Below are 14,975 nucleotides of genomic sequence, written 5' to 3' on the forward strand. Positions count from 1 at the left end.
GTAGCGCTAACTGGCCGGCCAGCTGATGGCCTGATGGCCGTTGCCATCAACGGCTTCCTGCTGCGAAAAAGCGAACCCAAACCTAGTTTTGAACGCATTTGCTGGTGGCATAATTGGCGCTTATTTCCTGGACAGATGACGACTTCTCAGTCCAGTCGCCGTCTCTGCGTCTCATCAGATGTTTTGCGCCTGTCGTTTTTATTGGTCACTGGAGGATGGGCCCTTCGACCGGGAAAGGAAGGTGCCCTGAAAGGTGGTGGGGTCCGGCGTGATTGACAGCTGGGCGAAAGTTTCGTTGTGCTGGGCACAGATTATGCATAAATCTCAATAAATTTCAATAAGCAACAAAAGCTGTTCTCCGGGCTCCTGCTCGAGCTTCCTTTGAAAGTTTTTCTTAATACCTTTCTTGTATTTTTTATGTTCCTCTCTTTAATTCGATTCCTAGTGCACTCGTGGGGCGCAGTCGTTGCCTCCCGCTGGCCCTGTGTGCGCTCGCAACTTTGTCAAATGAAGCGTATTAGGGCTAAAACTTTTAATTGGTCAAATGGCTGGCAGATTGGGCGCTTAAGTGACTTTAACACACACTCGGTGGGTGACTCTCCATGCTGTAGTGCGGGTGCGAGCTGCTGCAAGTTGAAGTTGCTTGCCACTATTGGCAAGTCCAAGGAACAAATTTTAATCGGATTTTACACGTTATTCCTAAGCTGACAAAGAGAAAAGTTTCGTGGCTTCGTCATAATGTCTGTTAATTTCAATAAAATGTATTCTTTTCAACAAGTCCTGCCCATAAGTTGAGAGTCATAGCCGAGTCTTGACGGGGACTTTCCGCTCGCCGGGCGTGAAATAAATACGTTGATGTTTTTGATATAATATGCTGAAAATGAGATAAGCAGCGGAAATCCCATTGGCGCGTGTGCTGCCGAGACAGATGTGTAGAGCGGGTTGGGAGCGGGAGTCCGAAGAAGCGAAGTGAGACACTCGGGTGGGCCAACGAAGTGGGGACTGCCCGGATCCGGAATCCGGATCCGTGTTGGTCCAGCAGCATGGCAGGGTTTCAATTTCTCAAAAGGAATTTTTGAGCACCCTGAGCGGAGCACAATGTGTCAGTCAGGACTCGCCCAGGGATGGCAGGATACAGGGCCGGATCGCAGAGGTTACTGGGTGCAAGTGCAAGTAAATTACAATTCAAGTGAATTTCATGGTGTCGACACAAGTAGTGGCAGCGTGATGTGTAGCCCTTTTCTGCGGAAAGGCAAAAAATAATCCGAGGCAGGGCGCCAGGCGTCGAAACCTCAATGCGAGTTCCAATTTGTAGGGTGCAAATTGAATAAAAGTGGCAGAAAAATGTTGCTAAATTATGCAGGGGCACACGGAGCTAAGAGGCTGAACGGGGCTGCCTGACACTCCATCTTGATATGCCAGAAAAGCTAATTTGCTAGCTCAAACGTAAGTGGGTGAGTGGGCCAATTCGCAGTCAGGCGAAGCCGATGGCTGCTCCTTAGTCAGATGCCCTGTGAGTAGTTCAAGGGACTCATTGAAATAGATCTGCTCTGCAGTAGAGCTATACTTTAAATCCAAGTTTGTCGTCTGTGGCACAAATAGTTTAAATGGCCATTCACAGCCACTGAGGATAAGCTCGTTGTAGAGCTAATAGCAGCCACTTCATTTGTGTCACTCGATGGTCCTCAACACGTGACAATGGCAGCAGCAGAATAAACACATGCCCAAAAAGACGCACGCACGAACTGGGAAGTGGGTAGCAGGAAGTGGGGGAGGAGAGGGCACGAGCTGGAAACTTTACAAAATCTCAAATAAATACACGGCAGCCAGCCACGTGGGATTTGCATTAGCAGCTCCCTTCGCCCCAGTCTTTTCTTCTCCTAATGGCATCAACGTACAAGGAGAAGCAAATTATGTGGCACATTTAACCTGCTTGCGATGGAGCTGCGGGTGGGGAGTGGGTGCAGTCAATATCAGACTTGGATCTCCGGGATTGGTGCAGAAAGGCCCAGCACCTTTTTGAAAATGCTCTTGTCCATTACTGATATGGCTCTTGGGCCACCTCGCATAAATAACACTGTTGCATTGGTCGCCGGAACACGACGACCTGCTAATTGCCCATTTTGTGTGCGATGTTTAGTCAATCGTTATTGAGCCGTTAATTAGTCGAATTAGTTGATGTCAGCCGATAGCCCGCCAGTTGTTCCCATCGAACCAATTGAGTGTTAAATTATTTTTAATGAGTTGCACTCTAAATGTGCTGACAATTAGGAAAATAAAATTTGGCAAGAAGGGGATTGGGTTGAGATTGACATGGATTACAGGCACCTCTTGCGGCTTGCGATCTCTCATAGGCATAACTGGAGCATTTTCATTTAAATTTGTATCAACTAGTCCTTCTCAGCAGTTTCCCTTCGAACTGGAGCCTTGTTTACGGGCGTGTTCCTTTCTTCCGAAGTCCTTTTAATAATATAAGCCAGCGGAAGCCGGGCTCCGTTCAGTTCTTTTCGCCAGAGACTTTGTTAGGGCTTTGCCTGCTTTTAAGCCTTTTCACAACCCTGCCAAACGCTTTGGAAATAATAAAAACAACAACAGCACATGTTAAACTGCCAATTAGGGCTTCCCGCTTTTTCGCTTAGTTTTCAAGTGGCCTTTTCGCTGGCTTTCTGTAGCATACTTTTTCGGGAACCTCTTGCCCTAGCTTCCGCCATTTCTGTGTAGTTTGAACGATTTTAAATATTGAGATAAAAAAAGACATCACGCCATTAGTCGCCTGCAGAAGGGCAATATACTATATTTGATAGAAATCACTGGAAGAAACAGAATATCCATCTCCTTTTAATTTGCATTCTTTCCGATGCGAAGGGTGGGCCGGGTGGGACTGGGGTGGAAAGTTTGTCACAATTCAATCAGGAGGCTGTTTTCTTTTTTATGTTGTTCGAGGGCTTTAATAAATAAATACGAGCGCAAAATTACATTTGGAACCCGAGGGGAAAAGGAATCCACTCAATAAATCGCAAGGTGAGACCTTCTCTGCCTTTTCCTTTCTTGTGGGCCTCGGCCCTGCATCTTCCCCTAATAATCAACGGCAATTCACTTTCGCTCTCGAGCTCACTCATATAAGTACAATTTTGCGGAAAGGTTGTGTGTGCCGGAGTGTGGGTGGTGTGGAGGTGGCGGTGGCGGTGGCGGTGGAGGTGGAGGGAGAGTCAAAAAATGTGATTTGAATTTCTTGCTTGTTTCTTTCGTGGCCAATTTGCAAATTTTCGCAAAGGGGTGGCTAAGACTTAGCGCGGGAGCGAGAAGGTGATAGAGAGACAAAGACGGACTGGAAAGCGGCAACACAAATAAACAGTTAATGCTTTTATGCAAATTTATGCCATTAACACAAATAAGCCAGCCTCCAGCCGAAATTTGAAAACAATTTGTCACTCAAAAGTCACTTTCGCCTTCCTGTTCCTTCCGATTCTTGCGTTTATTTTTTATCAGCAGGCCTCTGGTGCTTCCACTCGTATGGGCGAACGTGTGTCGCAGCGATGGGGGAGGGGCGGCGGGGGGAAGCAGGAACCCCACTAAAACCACCGATAATGAAGATGCCTAGTCAGAGCCAGGGAGGGGGGTGGTGGGGCAGAGTCCTCCCGACTTCTTTTGGCAGTGGCAGCAACAATGGTGCTGCTGCCGGGCTCCAAACTGGCAAAAATCAAAGTCACATTAAATTAAAAGTAATTTGTTTGCCAAAACACCCAGGACTGGTAGAACGGCTGGGGCGGGGTGGCTCGAAATGTGAAACTCATGCCAAGTGGCAGTGGCAGACGAATCAACTAAGTGTGACTGATGCTCAATGGCAAGAACCATTTAAATGCTTCGCGTAAGCTGCCAGGGAAGAGTCAGCATACAGTACAGTATGGAAGGAAGGAGCGCCTTAATTATTAAAGACCCTTGTTCGCTTTAAAAATGTGCCGTTTAAAAGCGATGCGTTTTTTAATGATGCCGAAACCTTGCTGAAAATATGATTCCAAGTGTCTTCCGAGCCAATCAAAGGACTCACTCCACGTCCGCCCATTCCAAGCTCCACTTTGCGCTTTCTCTTTGTTTGCGAGTTGATTTCTCACCGGCAGCCCAAAAGTATGCAATGAATAAGAGCGCATTAATAATTAAGGAGCTTTGGCGCTGCCACCTGGATGTGCCTGTGCCCCAAAATCCTCCACCACCCCGCCGAACACGATGCTCCAATGCAGTAAATATAAATGGAAATTACATTTGAATTACATTTGATCTTTTATTTAACATGGCCGATTAAACACTGATTTAATTCTTACGTTCCGGGCGAGTTCTGGCTGCAAATTATTTATGTCGGCCCATAGATGCGCACTCGTACTCGTGTTTATAAATCAGTGCAGCAAATTATGATAAATGGCCGAACAGCAGCCTGGTCAGGGCGAAAGTGCGAAAAATTCAACAGGAAATCTATTTTCATTAGAGGGTCTGCCAGCCGAATTTACTTATGCCGGGCTCACCACTCCTCGGCCGATTTCAGTGCCCTTATTTATTTATTATGCTAAAGTTTGGCAGTGCCTTTGTTGTTGCGCTCCTGTTGTTGTTACGCACAAAGTTTGGCATATTTGGAGAACTTTATTATTAGCATGTTCTGAGCTGGCTGAAAGGATGATGATTCCGGCCCGCCAATACAGCCGCGTGCGATTAAATTTGAATACTTGGGAAGAATGCCTCAGGCCCCTGCTCCCGGGGAGCGTTGGGAGCATTTCAATTAAAATGCCGAGCCGAAGACGAAAATGCTATCTGGGCGACACAAACTGTATATCGGCCGCAGACAAAAAATCGGGCGGGCAAACGACTTTTGCTTAAATGCTTTTGTGGCTGCCCAGAAGCATCACGCGACGCTGCGGCAGCGAGTCCAAAAATGCAGTCCAAACTGGTTTTCATTGCAGAATAGGCGGACACCCCAATGGACTCGTTTGCTGACTTTGCGCTTGAACTTGGCCAAAAGCAAGTTGGCCGGCAAAAACAAAAATATAAGAGTACCCGACGCACCGCAGCTCTTGCATTCCTTATTTTATATTTTTCCTTACTTCCTCGCGGGCTGTTCGACTTTGAATTTTTAATTTGTTCCGTGCGGCATATCTGCTCTGCCATGTAAGAATGTGGCCAAGTGCAGCCGCAGCAGCAACAGCAGCCACTGCCACTGCCAACTGCTATTGCCAACTTCATTAGGGTCAATAAACGCCAGCACATAGAGATGCTTCTATGGTCATATCCATGTCTGTGTGCCTGCGATCGTGACTCTGATTCCAGTACGCCAGCCAGCTGGATCTCGTAGCCGACAGCCGACTCGTGGAGCTGTTGCCAAGCTGAGTTGTCTGGAATTCAAATCAGTGATAGCCGAAGCCGGAAAACAATTTTTTAATCACTTTCTTGGTTTTCTACAAAAACTTGTGGTGTGCAGTGGTTGGTGAAAGAACACTGCTCTCTGATTATTTACTTCACTTTAGGCGCTTACTCTGGGAATGACATTTTATTCGTAGTCACTCTCCCACAAGACTATATTTTCCACTTCCCCTGACGTTTCAAACTTATAGACTTGTCTGCCATTTCCATACCACATAGGAGGGGCTATTGAGTTATCTGTCTGCCACCTCCCGAGTCAATAGAGCCGTAGCCGTTGCTCGAAGAGTATAGAAGTCTCAGTTCCCGAAGCCAACTTTTGGCTTCTGGCTGCTACCAATTCAGTTGCAATTCATGAGCAGCTCACTCCTCGCGACGACAAGTCTGTGGTCGGTGGCGATGACCTGTCATCCAGTGGCGATCTTGGAAACTATTTGTCCAGCGCCCTAACCATAAAGCGCCTAACCATGAAACGTCCGATGCGAATCCCATTCTATAACTCAGCCAAGTTGGAAGAAAAGTTTGCGTATTAAAATAAGTAAAAATCCAAACTTCTGCCTTCAAAGCCAGTCTTGTGCGCATCAGATGCTCCTCAGTGGTCTGCTGCGCTGACTTGCCGCCGGAAATCAGCAACGGCTCCTCCAGTGGCTTGCCATCGGCAGGTCTGCCCTTCTATGCCTCCGTGGCAGGCACTCTTCTACTACCTCCTCCTAACAGACGAAAGCTCCGCTCTCCTTCGTCCTTTTCCAGACTGTAAGGCTTACATCAGAAACTTCCCCTTTCTGGGCGAGAGAGAGCTTTTCTGTTAGCCAAGTTAGCCTGGCCCCTCCGAGTATAACAGTTGTCTGCGGCATCCTCGCTTTCATTGCGTTTCCTAAACCTGTTTCCTCGCACACCAGTTGCGCATTTATTATTCATGGAATCGTGTGGCATGCCACTTCTTCCTGTTGCTTCGCGGCTCGTTCTTCGCTGTTTGTATGCCAAGTGCCTTGACTTGCAACTTGGCACTGGCTGACTTGGCTCCCTGCCTGTCTCTCCCGATTGCGATCAGTTTCTGTAGCCGTTTCTCTTTCTGTTTTTGTCTTCGGCTGGCTCGTTAAACCTTGGCCTTGAGGCCCTTAAATGGCGCGCTGAAAAGGAAAAAATTGAACAAAAATAGCAGAAAATTATTGCAGTTGCCAAACTGGATTCTCTACAATTTTGTTGTTATAGAGACTTTGGCGACTTCATTGTTCATTCCATAATATTATTATGAAACCCTAAATAAAGACAGTATATCAGCTCAAATGATTACTTAGCTTTTAGAGGATGTTCGAAAAAATCAGATGACTGCCTCCCGTTGGTCCCTCCGGATCATTTTTCCCGGCTTGGATTGAACTTTTATTAAATTCTTAGCTGGAAGCACTGGCTACTTCTCTGCGAAAGCTCATTAGCCGTTTGTTCCGCTTTGCCGAAAATCTTATGCAGTTGCAGCAGGTTGAAGCCACCTAATCCCTTTAAAGCACCATAAATCACACTTAAGTCGGGAATCAAAGGAACTCACCGTCTGGGCCAGCTTATTTTTTGACCTGGCCCTAACTATTTTCATATACTCGTGGTTGGCGCGGGTTGGCAAGGGCAGCAGCGTCCTATTGTTTTCTCCTCGCTGTTAACTGCTCCTTGAATTCGACCCTTGCCTCCAAAGGACTCCTGGACTCGCTTTCTTGGTTTCAGCCACTCCTTTCCTTTCTTCTATCATTTAACTTACTTGCGGCAGCACTCCTTGATTATGAGAAGTTCTTTTGTCTACTTTTTTTTCAATTAGAACTGTAATTTTGGCTGAAAGCTTACCGAAAAGTCTTGGCTTGGCTCTTGGCTTTAATTAGGCGCCTGCATCTCCCCTCCCGAAGGAAAAAAATGTGGCACAAAATTTGCGCAACACTTCTTAAGCTGCAAACATAGTTCTTTGCCTCCAAATCGCGGCGATGAAAAGCTCAAAAGCCATCAATATCCTCGAATCGGAAATCAGGAATCAGGAAGGGACTAAGTGGTCAGGTAAATAAACTTAAAATGTGCCACTTGAAGTGGGGGGTCATTCAGGCAGTCAGTCAGACAGTGGGGCAGGATATGCCAAGTAGTTGTCGCCGTGCTCGCCGGGCTTCGGAGCTCGCCGTTTCTTGGTCCAATCCGCTTAGCGTCGTTTCTTGTTGTTGTCCTTATTGGTTGTAAGTGGTTACAATGGGATTATGCTTCATTACGCGAAGACCTTCAGAGCCAGGACTTTCCGGCTCCGGCTCCGTCTCCGACTAGTCGACAAATCATAACGTAACGAACTCTCCGCACCATTAGCGGGGCTGTATGGCCACAGCCGAGGTGGCCATAGACCCGGCGATAATGGCCAAAGCACTTGGGCTAATGGACGCTGTGGCTGGCCCAGTTCGATTGATGCAAATTTTAAATGTCGACTGCCTTATTATTTTCGCCACACCTACTTACACTCTCGACAGCCCAGACGTTCGAATTCCAAAAATGCAGCCTGAAAGGAACCTCGGGCTGCTGCGGTGGCTGATGCCGTGATGTCCCTTAAGCTCCCACCACCCGCACATCTCCGTTTGGCGCCGCCACAGGGCCGCGCAGTGCTTGCCATTGAAAAGTTGCCAAACTCGTTTCATCCGACGGCCTCCATACCCCTTTAAAAGATACTTCTTGCACATAGGGCGTTTTGGGGCTCTAAAATAATTCTATAACTTGCATTTTTGTACCGCAGAGTTCATGCAACTGGTTTTCTTCGCTGTAGCTTCGTGTTGCATGCTCCACTGAACTGAGTAAAAGATTAGGGACGTTGTGGCGGGACAGGTACTTGCGGTAATTATGGCGCTGATGGTACGACAAGATCGGGAGAAGGCTGATTCAAACAGCAATAAGCTCGGCGAAGGCGAAGGGCGGAGCTGGACTGATATTCTCTGGGGGGAAAAGGGGGCTTAATATCCGGCGCAATATAGTCAAGTTAAGGCAAGCCGAGCGACACTTTTGGGTTATTCGAGTTGGGTGGCAGTTCCAGGCGACACTCGGCAGGAATTCCATGAGCCAAGCTAAGCCCATGACTGCCATTTTGAAACTGTAGCCAGGGTTTAAGGGCTTCCCGCTTTCAAGTTTCATCTTCAATCTTTGCATATGTTCTACACTCTCTTCACGTTTAATCATTTAGGTAAAGATTCAGTCGTCAGATCTAAAATGAGAATTAAGCAGGCTACCTGGGCATACTAGGCTGTCGGGAGACTCGGAACCAAACGAATTTAGGAGCAGGGAACGCATAAGAAAGTGAGGAATACCAACTGCAGCTCCTGCAGAAAAAACATTCGCCAGAATTAAAATGTGGTAGGCTGCTTCGTGCCTTTCCTTGTTGGTTGGCTGGTTCGACCCGCCACCCCGATGCCCACCCTGCCGTCGTTGAACTGCAGATTCGCCTGGCTTCATTCGTCGTATTCGTATGGAAATGCTGGCTCACTGGCACGCCGAACTGAAGCTGGGAAAGAGGAGACTTGTGCTGCAACTTCGACCAGTACCAGCAAATGCTGTTACCGCATATTATTCCACAAGCATTCAACTTGCAACTGATTGTCGTCTGCGGCTCCCCAGCATTCCAGCCAGTTATGGTGGGTACTCTCGACCTCCACAAGCTCTCTTGACTCCCATCGTTCCATCTATTCCATTTGCTAAAATATATATTCTTCAAATATCCACTATTGGAGCCCTAGTCTTCATTTGGATGCTCTATTAGGGTATTTGTGGCTGTCATATCGGGTTCGGGTGCCTGCCACTGTTGCTTTGAGTTTTTGCAGTCGTGCTCCACCAGCTTGTTGCACTTGAATTGACAAAGTCAACGGCACTGGGGCTAGCTGGCCTTCTTGGTGGTGTCTGCGCGGCTTCGCTGGCTGGATTCTGGCTCTGGCTCTGGCGGCGGCCAGAATGGCTTTTCCTGGCTCAGCGCTGCGCTGCAGAGATTGAGATTCATTGCTTGTTGCATGCCCCAGCCGATTGACTAACTGCTCCCCCAGCCGCGGTTGCATGCCACGAACACACTCAAGCCAGCGGCCGGCACTATGTAGCTAGCATGTACATGTGCCCCATGTATCTGGAGTGGCATGTCGCTGTGCAGATGAAGCCCGAGCAAGTTTCTCGTAGACAGAACTGCATTCTGCGCGGCTCTACTCAGTTTTGTCTTCGTGACATGGCTGTACTTGGCGGCCGACTTGTTTCTGCAACACTGTTGCCCGAAAGTAGGCTTCCCCCTCCCGTCTTCCTGCCCCCCAGACTCCCCATTATCAGATTGTACAGCCAATTGAGCAGGGTATTATGTAAAGCGTTCCATTTTGGTTGCCAATTTTTACGGCTTAATCAATATTCGAGTTTGAAATTTATTTCATTTTTTCTCCGGCCGGATCTCGCTTTTTATGCTCTGTGCAGGTAAGCTGCGTTTTACATTTTGTTTATGTTGTTGTTTTCCAACTACCTTCCCCGAGAGCAGCCAAAACAACAGCATAATGGCTAATACTGGCTAAATCGTATGATTGCCCGGAACGGGGCGGAAACGGACGCCAAATCATTTAACGAGCCCGGCTTAGATTGGGCGCATATTGTTTTATATCGGTGACCTCGTGCAGCATACACCGCGAAAGGTTTTTCTGTTCGGCATAAAATGAAAAGGGGCTCTATCACTTGGACTGAGGTAGAATATTCCGCAAGGCTTATTGAATAATAAAATGAAACAGAGGCACTCGCTTTCCCCCAGTGTACTGCCATGAAAGTTGGCAGCAAATTGCGCGTAAATCCCATAAACCGTTTACAACTACAACAGCTCTCTTCGACGGCGTCATCGATGACGATGCTGGTGCTTATGCTGTTGATATTGCCTTTGTTGTTGCTGCTCTTGCTGCTGTTGCTGCCACAACTGCCGCCTGCAACAATAACAAAGCGATTTTTATGCACACAGACATTGACTCGTCGTCGGTTTTAACGCTCCTCTGAAAGTGTTTTTTTTCCATATCCCACCGAGCCGGGATGAGGTTGACGAAACGCCGACCCAACCAGCCAGCTGACAAAGCTAAACCCTCGCCTCGGTTTATGGACTAGCCAGGCTAAAGGTCCTTAAAAGGGAGCACAAAAACTAAATACGCCAAATGAAATTTATTTTTATTAGCTGAAGCCCGTGGAGAGGGCTTCCCCAGGCCGCCGCCCACTTCCAATCAAAGGCATCATTTGCATGTTGGGGGAAGAAAAGTGCATTAAGGGATTTAGGTGTTGCATGTGTGCGTGGGTGTTGTGCTGTTTTTTGTGTGGGTGAATAGAGGCATAGTGTGCTCTGTCTCCGGAGCCTTAAATTTGATTCGAAGTATATTTTTTTCAGCATCACACAGTTTTGAATGAGGAAACTTTTCGTAAAAGAAATATTTTCAATCGTCTCAAAGGATAAAATACCACTTTCAAGTTTCATTCTTAGACAACCACATTGCATCTCATTACCTACTATTATTAAAAAACATATATCGAGTTAAGACATTCCGACTTGAAGACCCAGCACTCATCACTGTAGTAATTTCAAGTACGGTTCAAATAAAGGATTTTCTGATACTTGTACCATCCACATAACGATATAGCCCTTACCCGAAGCCCTTGCCCTGTTGATAGCACAAAGCTTGCGAGGAGCTTTCGCGTTACAGCTTTCCACTGCCCCTTGCCAAATGTTAGGCCGCAACTACCCCTTACAACAAAGTCTGCTCGGAATCTACCCCTGCCGCAGGGGGAGCGCGCCCCACGCAACCACCCACTCGCACTCCCACCGCCCGCATACCGCGGCCGAATTCCACCTTGCCGTCATGCGCTCTGCCGGATTTCGGAGTCGACGTCGGCCGTGTGGGCCGTCGGAAAATTCGGTCGGCTTGCCGTTCGCTCCACGGTGTCGGCTTTCCCGCGCTTCGGCACTGGGCTCCGTGGGTTTTTTGGGGGGTGGCACGGGCTCACCTGAAGGCCGAACTGAGCTTCGGCACGCCGTGCGTGCATGTGGGGGTGTGTGTGTGCGTGCTTCATGTGCCACCCCCTTTTTGCTAAATTTCCGAAGCAGGTGTAACAATTATTATTTTCTCGTTGATTTTGCTGCCGACGTCGTTTTGGCTTTTTTCTGCTCCTGCTGTGCCGTATCTCGCTCCCTCTCCTTCGCACACCTTTGGCGGCCGTCCCGCTCGCACCTTTGCCTCCGACGGGGCGCGCACGCATGGCGCATGCATCTGCTGTCTCACGTGGGAGTGCGTATGAGTGGGTGCGCTTTCCCGGCGTGCGTCAGTGTGTGTGTGTGCGCCAGTAATGTTACTGCAACAATTGCGATTACAACAAAGTACGGGGTGGGGGCTGCCGCTAACCGCTGGCAGGCCACCTCTCGGCTCCCGATCCTCGAATGTCTTATACGCGCTGCTGCCGACCTCCCCCGCCCGCTGGCGGCGTATAAGAGCCGGCCTCTGGACACAATGGACGGTGGAGTGTGCGGCAGCACACCTGAGATTCACCGCAGCGAGGATGCGGCTCACAGTCGAACCGGCAGGTAGCACAGAGCCACCGAGAGCGGAGAGGCATGACGGAAAGTGAGAAGCCGGAGAGAGCGAGCGCAGGAGGGGAAGGCCCAAAGGTGTGCTACTGACGACCGACTGCTTTTCGGAGTGCTCTGCCCGGAGGAGAAATTCTGCCGACCGGATCCGAGGCAGAGTGTGTGCCGTGGCGGGTTCGGGAGAGCTCTTCGTTCTTTTGGCCGATTCAGGTTCTTGGGCGGCCCACTGTTGCTTTATTTTGGTTAATACGCGTCGGCGTCTCAGTCGGCATCGGCGCAACAGATTCAATCCAGACAAAAGCAGCGACGCTCGCAGAGGCGTCCGACTCCGAAACAAAAAGGTATATTACCTTAGAATGCCTGGCGCTCTTACTTCAGTCTTCGTACAGTCTTTGCTTTAACCCGTTCCACGTTCCAATCTGTCCGCCGCTCGCTCAGCTCAGCTCGTTGGCTCTCCATAGGAATCAGAATCGAGAATCGAGAATCGGAATCGAGTGCTATATGGTAGAATAGCAGCAGCGGCAAGAGCAACAGCATCGCGTCGGTAGCCTGTTCCGTTAGCTATCGCCTAACTCGGAAGTCCGCAGCCTCTGTCTCAGCCTCAGTCTCTGTCTCAGTCGCAGCCAAAGTCGAAGTCCTAGTTTCTGCCGCCGTCGCAGTCAGCAGCGCATCCACAACACCCAAAACCAACCACCGCCGCCACACACCTCCACCGAAGCAGACGTCAGCGAACCCTGCCAACACCACCCCCCAGCAACATCGCAGCAGCATCAAGAACAACAGCAGCAGCAACAGCAACAGAACAGCCAGCACTCACGAATTTCAATATACAAATCAAAGTTGGGCTCAAATCGAAATCGGCCGCATCAGCAGCAACAACGCCTCGCAACTCCCGCGGATAATGACGAAAAGTAAAAAATAACACGCGCAGTTCGCATCCAGTGCTCGGCTTGAACAGATCACACCTCCAGTACCACAGTATCAGTCCACCAGTATCCAGTCTCCAGTAACCAGTATCCAGTATCCAGTATCCACAGTACCACTCGCCCCAGTTATCGAAAAACTTTAAAACCGAGTTCTAATCCGAGACAATCAATCGAACTGCTTCCGGCTTCTCTGTGGTGTTTTCACTTTTCGCGTGTGACTCTAATCAACAGTCTTAGCCATCCAAACTTTATTTTACTTTCCAAGTGTTGACTCAAGCACCTTGCGCTCCTAAAATGTAAGAATGCCGAACAATAAGACGGAAAATAATCATTTTGTGCTCACTTATAAGCGATATGTTAACAATTTGAACGAAACGAAAGACGGGCGAAGAATAGTCGAAAATGGCTTGGGCAAAAGTTCGTTGCTCGCGAAGAGCCGCTCTCCAATTCTTCTGGCTGATATTTCCCATCATTTCTTCGGGCCTTGGCAACAACAAGTTCTGAGTTCTAAGTTGTGAGGTCTGAGTTCCGAGCTCTGGCTCTGAGCTCCGAGTTCTGAGCCACATTCCCTCTCTTTGTCGTTGTCTGTCCTGTACAGGCCGTTCCTCTTCTCCCGATTATAGCCAGACTATAGCCGGCACAGCAGAACAGAAACCCCAGAGCCCCGCCAACAAAGAAACACGTTTTTGTGTTTGCGAGCCAGAAAAAAAGTAAATAAAAACAAAAGCAAAACAACTCGAATCAAATGCGAAGAAAAGTAAAACAAAACAGCAAAAAACGCAGACGTAGTCTTCCTCAGTTGACTCCGGCGAGCGAGCTCGGCTGAAGCCATTCGAGTCTAAGGCTGGCCATAAAACCTTATGGCCTAGCGTTCCAATAGGCCGCACACAGACACCAGCGACCGTCCGATGTGGCTCAGAAGCGGGAGCCGTGGACTCTTCTCGGCCACTTGTCGCTGTACTAAGTACGCTTCCAAATAATTCCCGTAGTTAATTTTTATTGTTGTAATTACACGTCGTCTGCTAGAGCGAGGGGGACGACTGCGACTGCGATTCGGCCCACGCGGCACTTCTTGGCGTGAACTCTTCTTACCTGTTCCATTATATACTTTACTTGCCTGTGTGTGTACGGCTCATGTTTATTCGCTTGTGTGTGTATGTTTTGCACCAAGCCCAAGTGTGACTCAACAAAAACAACAGCAGTAGCACAACAAACCGGTAAAGCTAAAGAAATTTCGTGCGTGTGTTAATCAGACGACCAGAGAGGAGGCAGAAAGACGAGCAGTTCGCATTCATTTTCGCTTAGCCGCTCCCGGCCCAAAAACGTGTTTATTCGCAGCTCAGGAACAGATAATAAAAGAATGCCTGCCCGGCCAGAAAGAAACACACAAAATTTCAATTATTTATACTTTTGAAGCACATAAGCGAGCACAAAATGCTTTGAAACGCGAAACATTCCGTGATTTTTTGCTTTTGTTTCAGAGCCACAATTACAAGACACAAGTAAATGAATTATTGTTGAAACAGAAAACTGAAAACAGAAAACCGAAAACTGAAAACTGAAAACTGAAAACTGAAAATTATAAATACATCCAACAAACTCTTCATCCAACTTCAACGACTCTGACTCGACACCTAATTGGTAATAAGAGCTAACTATTATTAAATATTCATGCCCATTGTGTCTCGTTTCCTTGTTTCTTATTTTGTTATCAAAATTGCTATTTACTTTATTTGGCTCATAATTTGTGTACAGTGGCTATTTTTTTTCTTGGAGCTTCATGTTTGGGTTTGAATTGGCAACAGAAACTGGCAACGAAATTTCAGTGGAAAGACGAGACACTTAAAATGTTTATCCTTTTATTTTAGTTGATTTCTCACATTCTTCTATTCCATCAGAAAGTAATCACACCAATTCTCATCTCTTGCCCAGCTATAAAACTCTAATAACTCAAAAATAATAGAAGTCAGAACCCAATGGCATCGAGTGTCCAAGAGCACATTCTGGTATTTCTCTAAAACCAAAAAGTAACTCCCTTCCGATTCCGAAACCAGCCCGCTCCAAAACCC

The 14,975-nt window shown here is 48.0% G+C and overlaps 1 protein-coding gene across 10 annotated transcripts in view; it reads left to right on the forward strand.

The window, feature by feature from the left end:
- LOC6500286 (polypyrimidine tract-binding protein 1) overlaps positions 1-14,975 on the forward strand; it is a 134,916-nt gene that overhangs the window by 40,490 nt on the left and 79,451 nt on the right. The window contains exons 1-2 of one of the 10 annotated variants that reach the window (XM_032454207.2): positions 12,323-13,202; positions 14,388-14,547. The exons of the other annotated variants lie outside the window; for them this stretch is intronic. The gene's annotated coding sequence lies outside the window, so the exon portion shown is untranslated. Of the gene's footprint in view, positions 1-12,322; positions 13,203-14,387; positions 14,548-14,975 lie in introns of those variants that run through there. 10 annotated transcript variants of the gene reach the window in all.

Source organism: Drosophila ananassae, chromosome 2L, assembly GCF_017639315.1.
Source record: "Drosophila ananassae strain 14024-0371.13 chromosome 2L, ASM1763931v2, whole genome shotgun sequence".
NCBI lineage: Eukaryota > Metazoa > Arthropoda > Insecta > Diptera > Drosophilidae > Drosophila > Drosophila ananassae.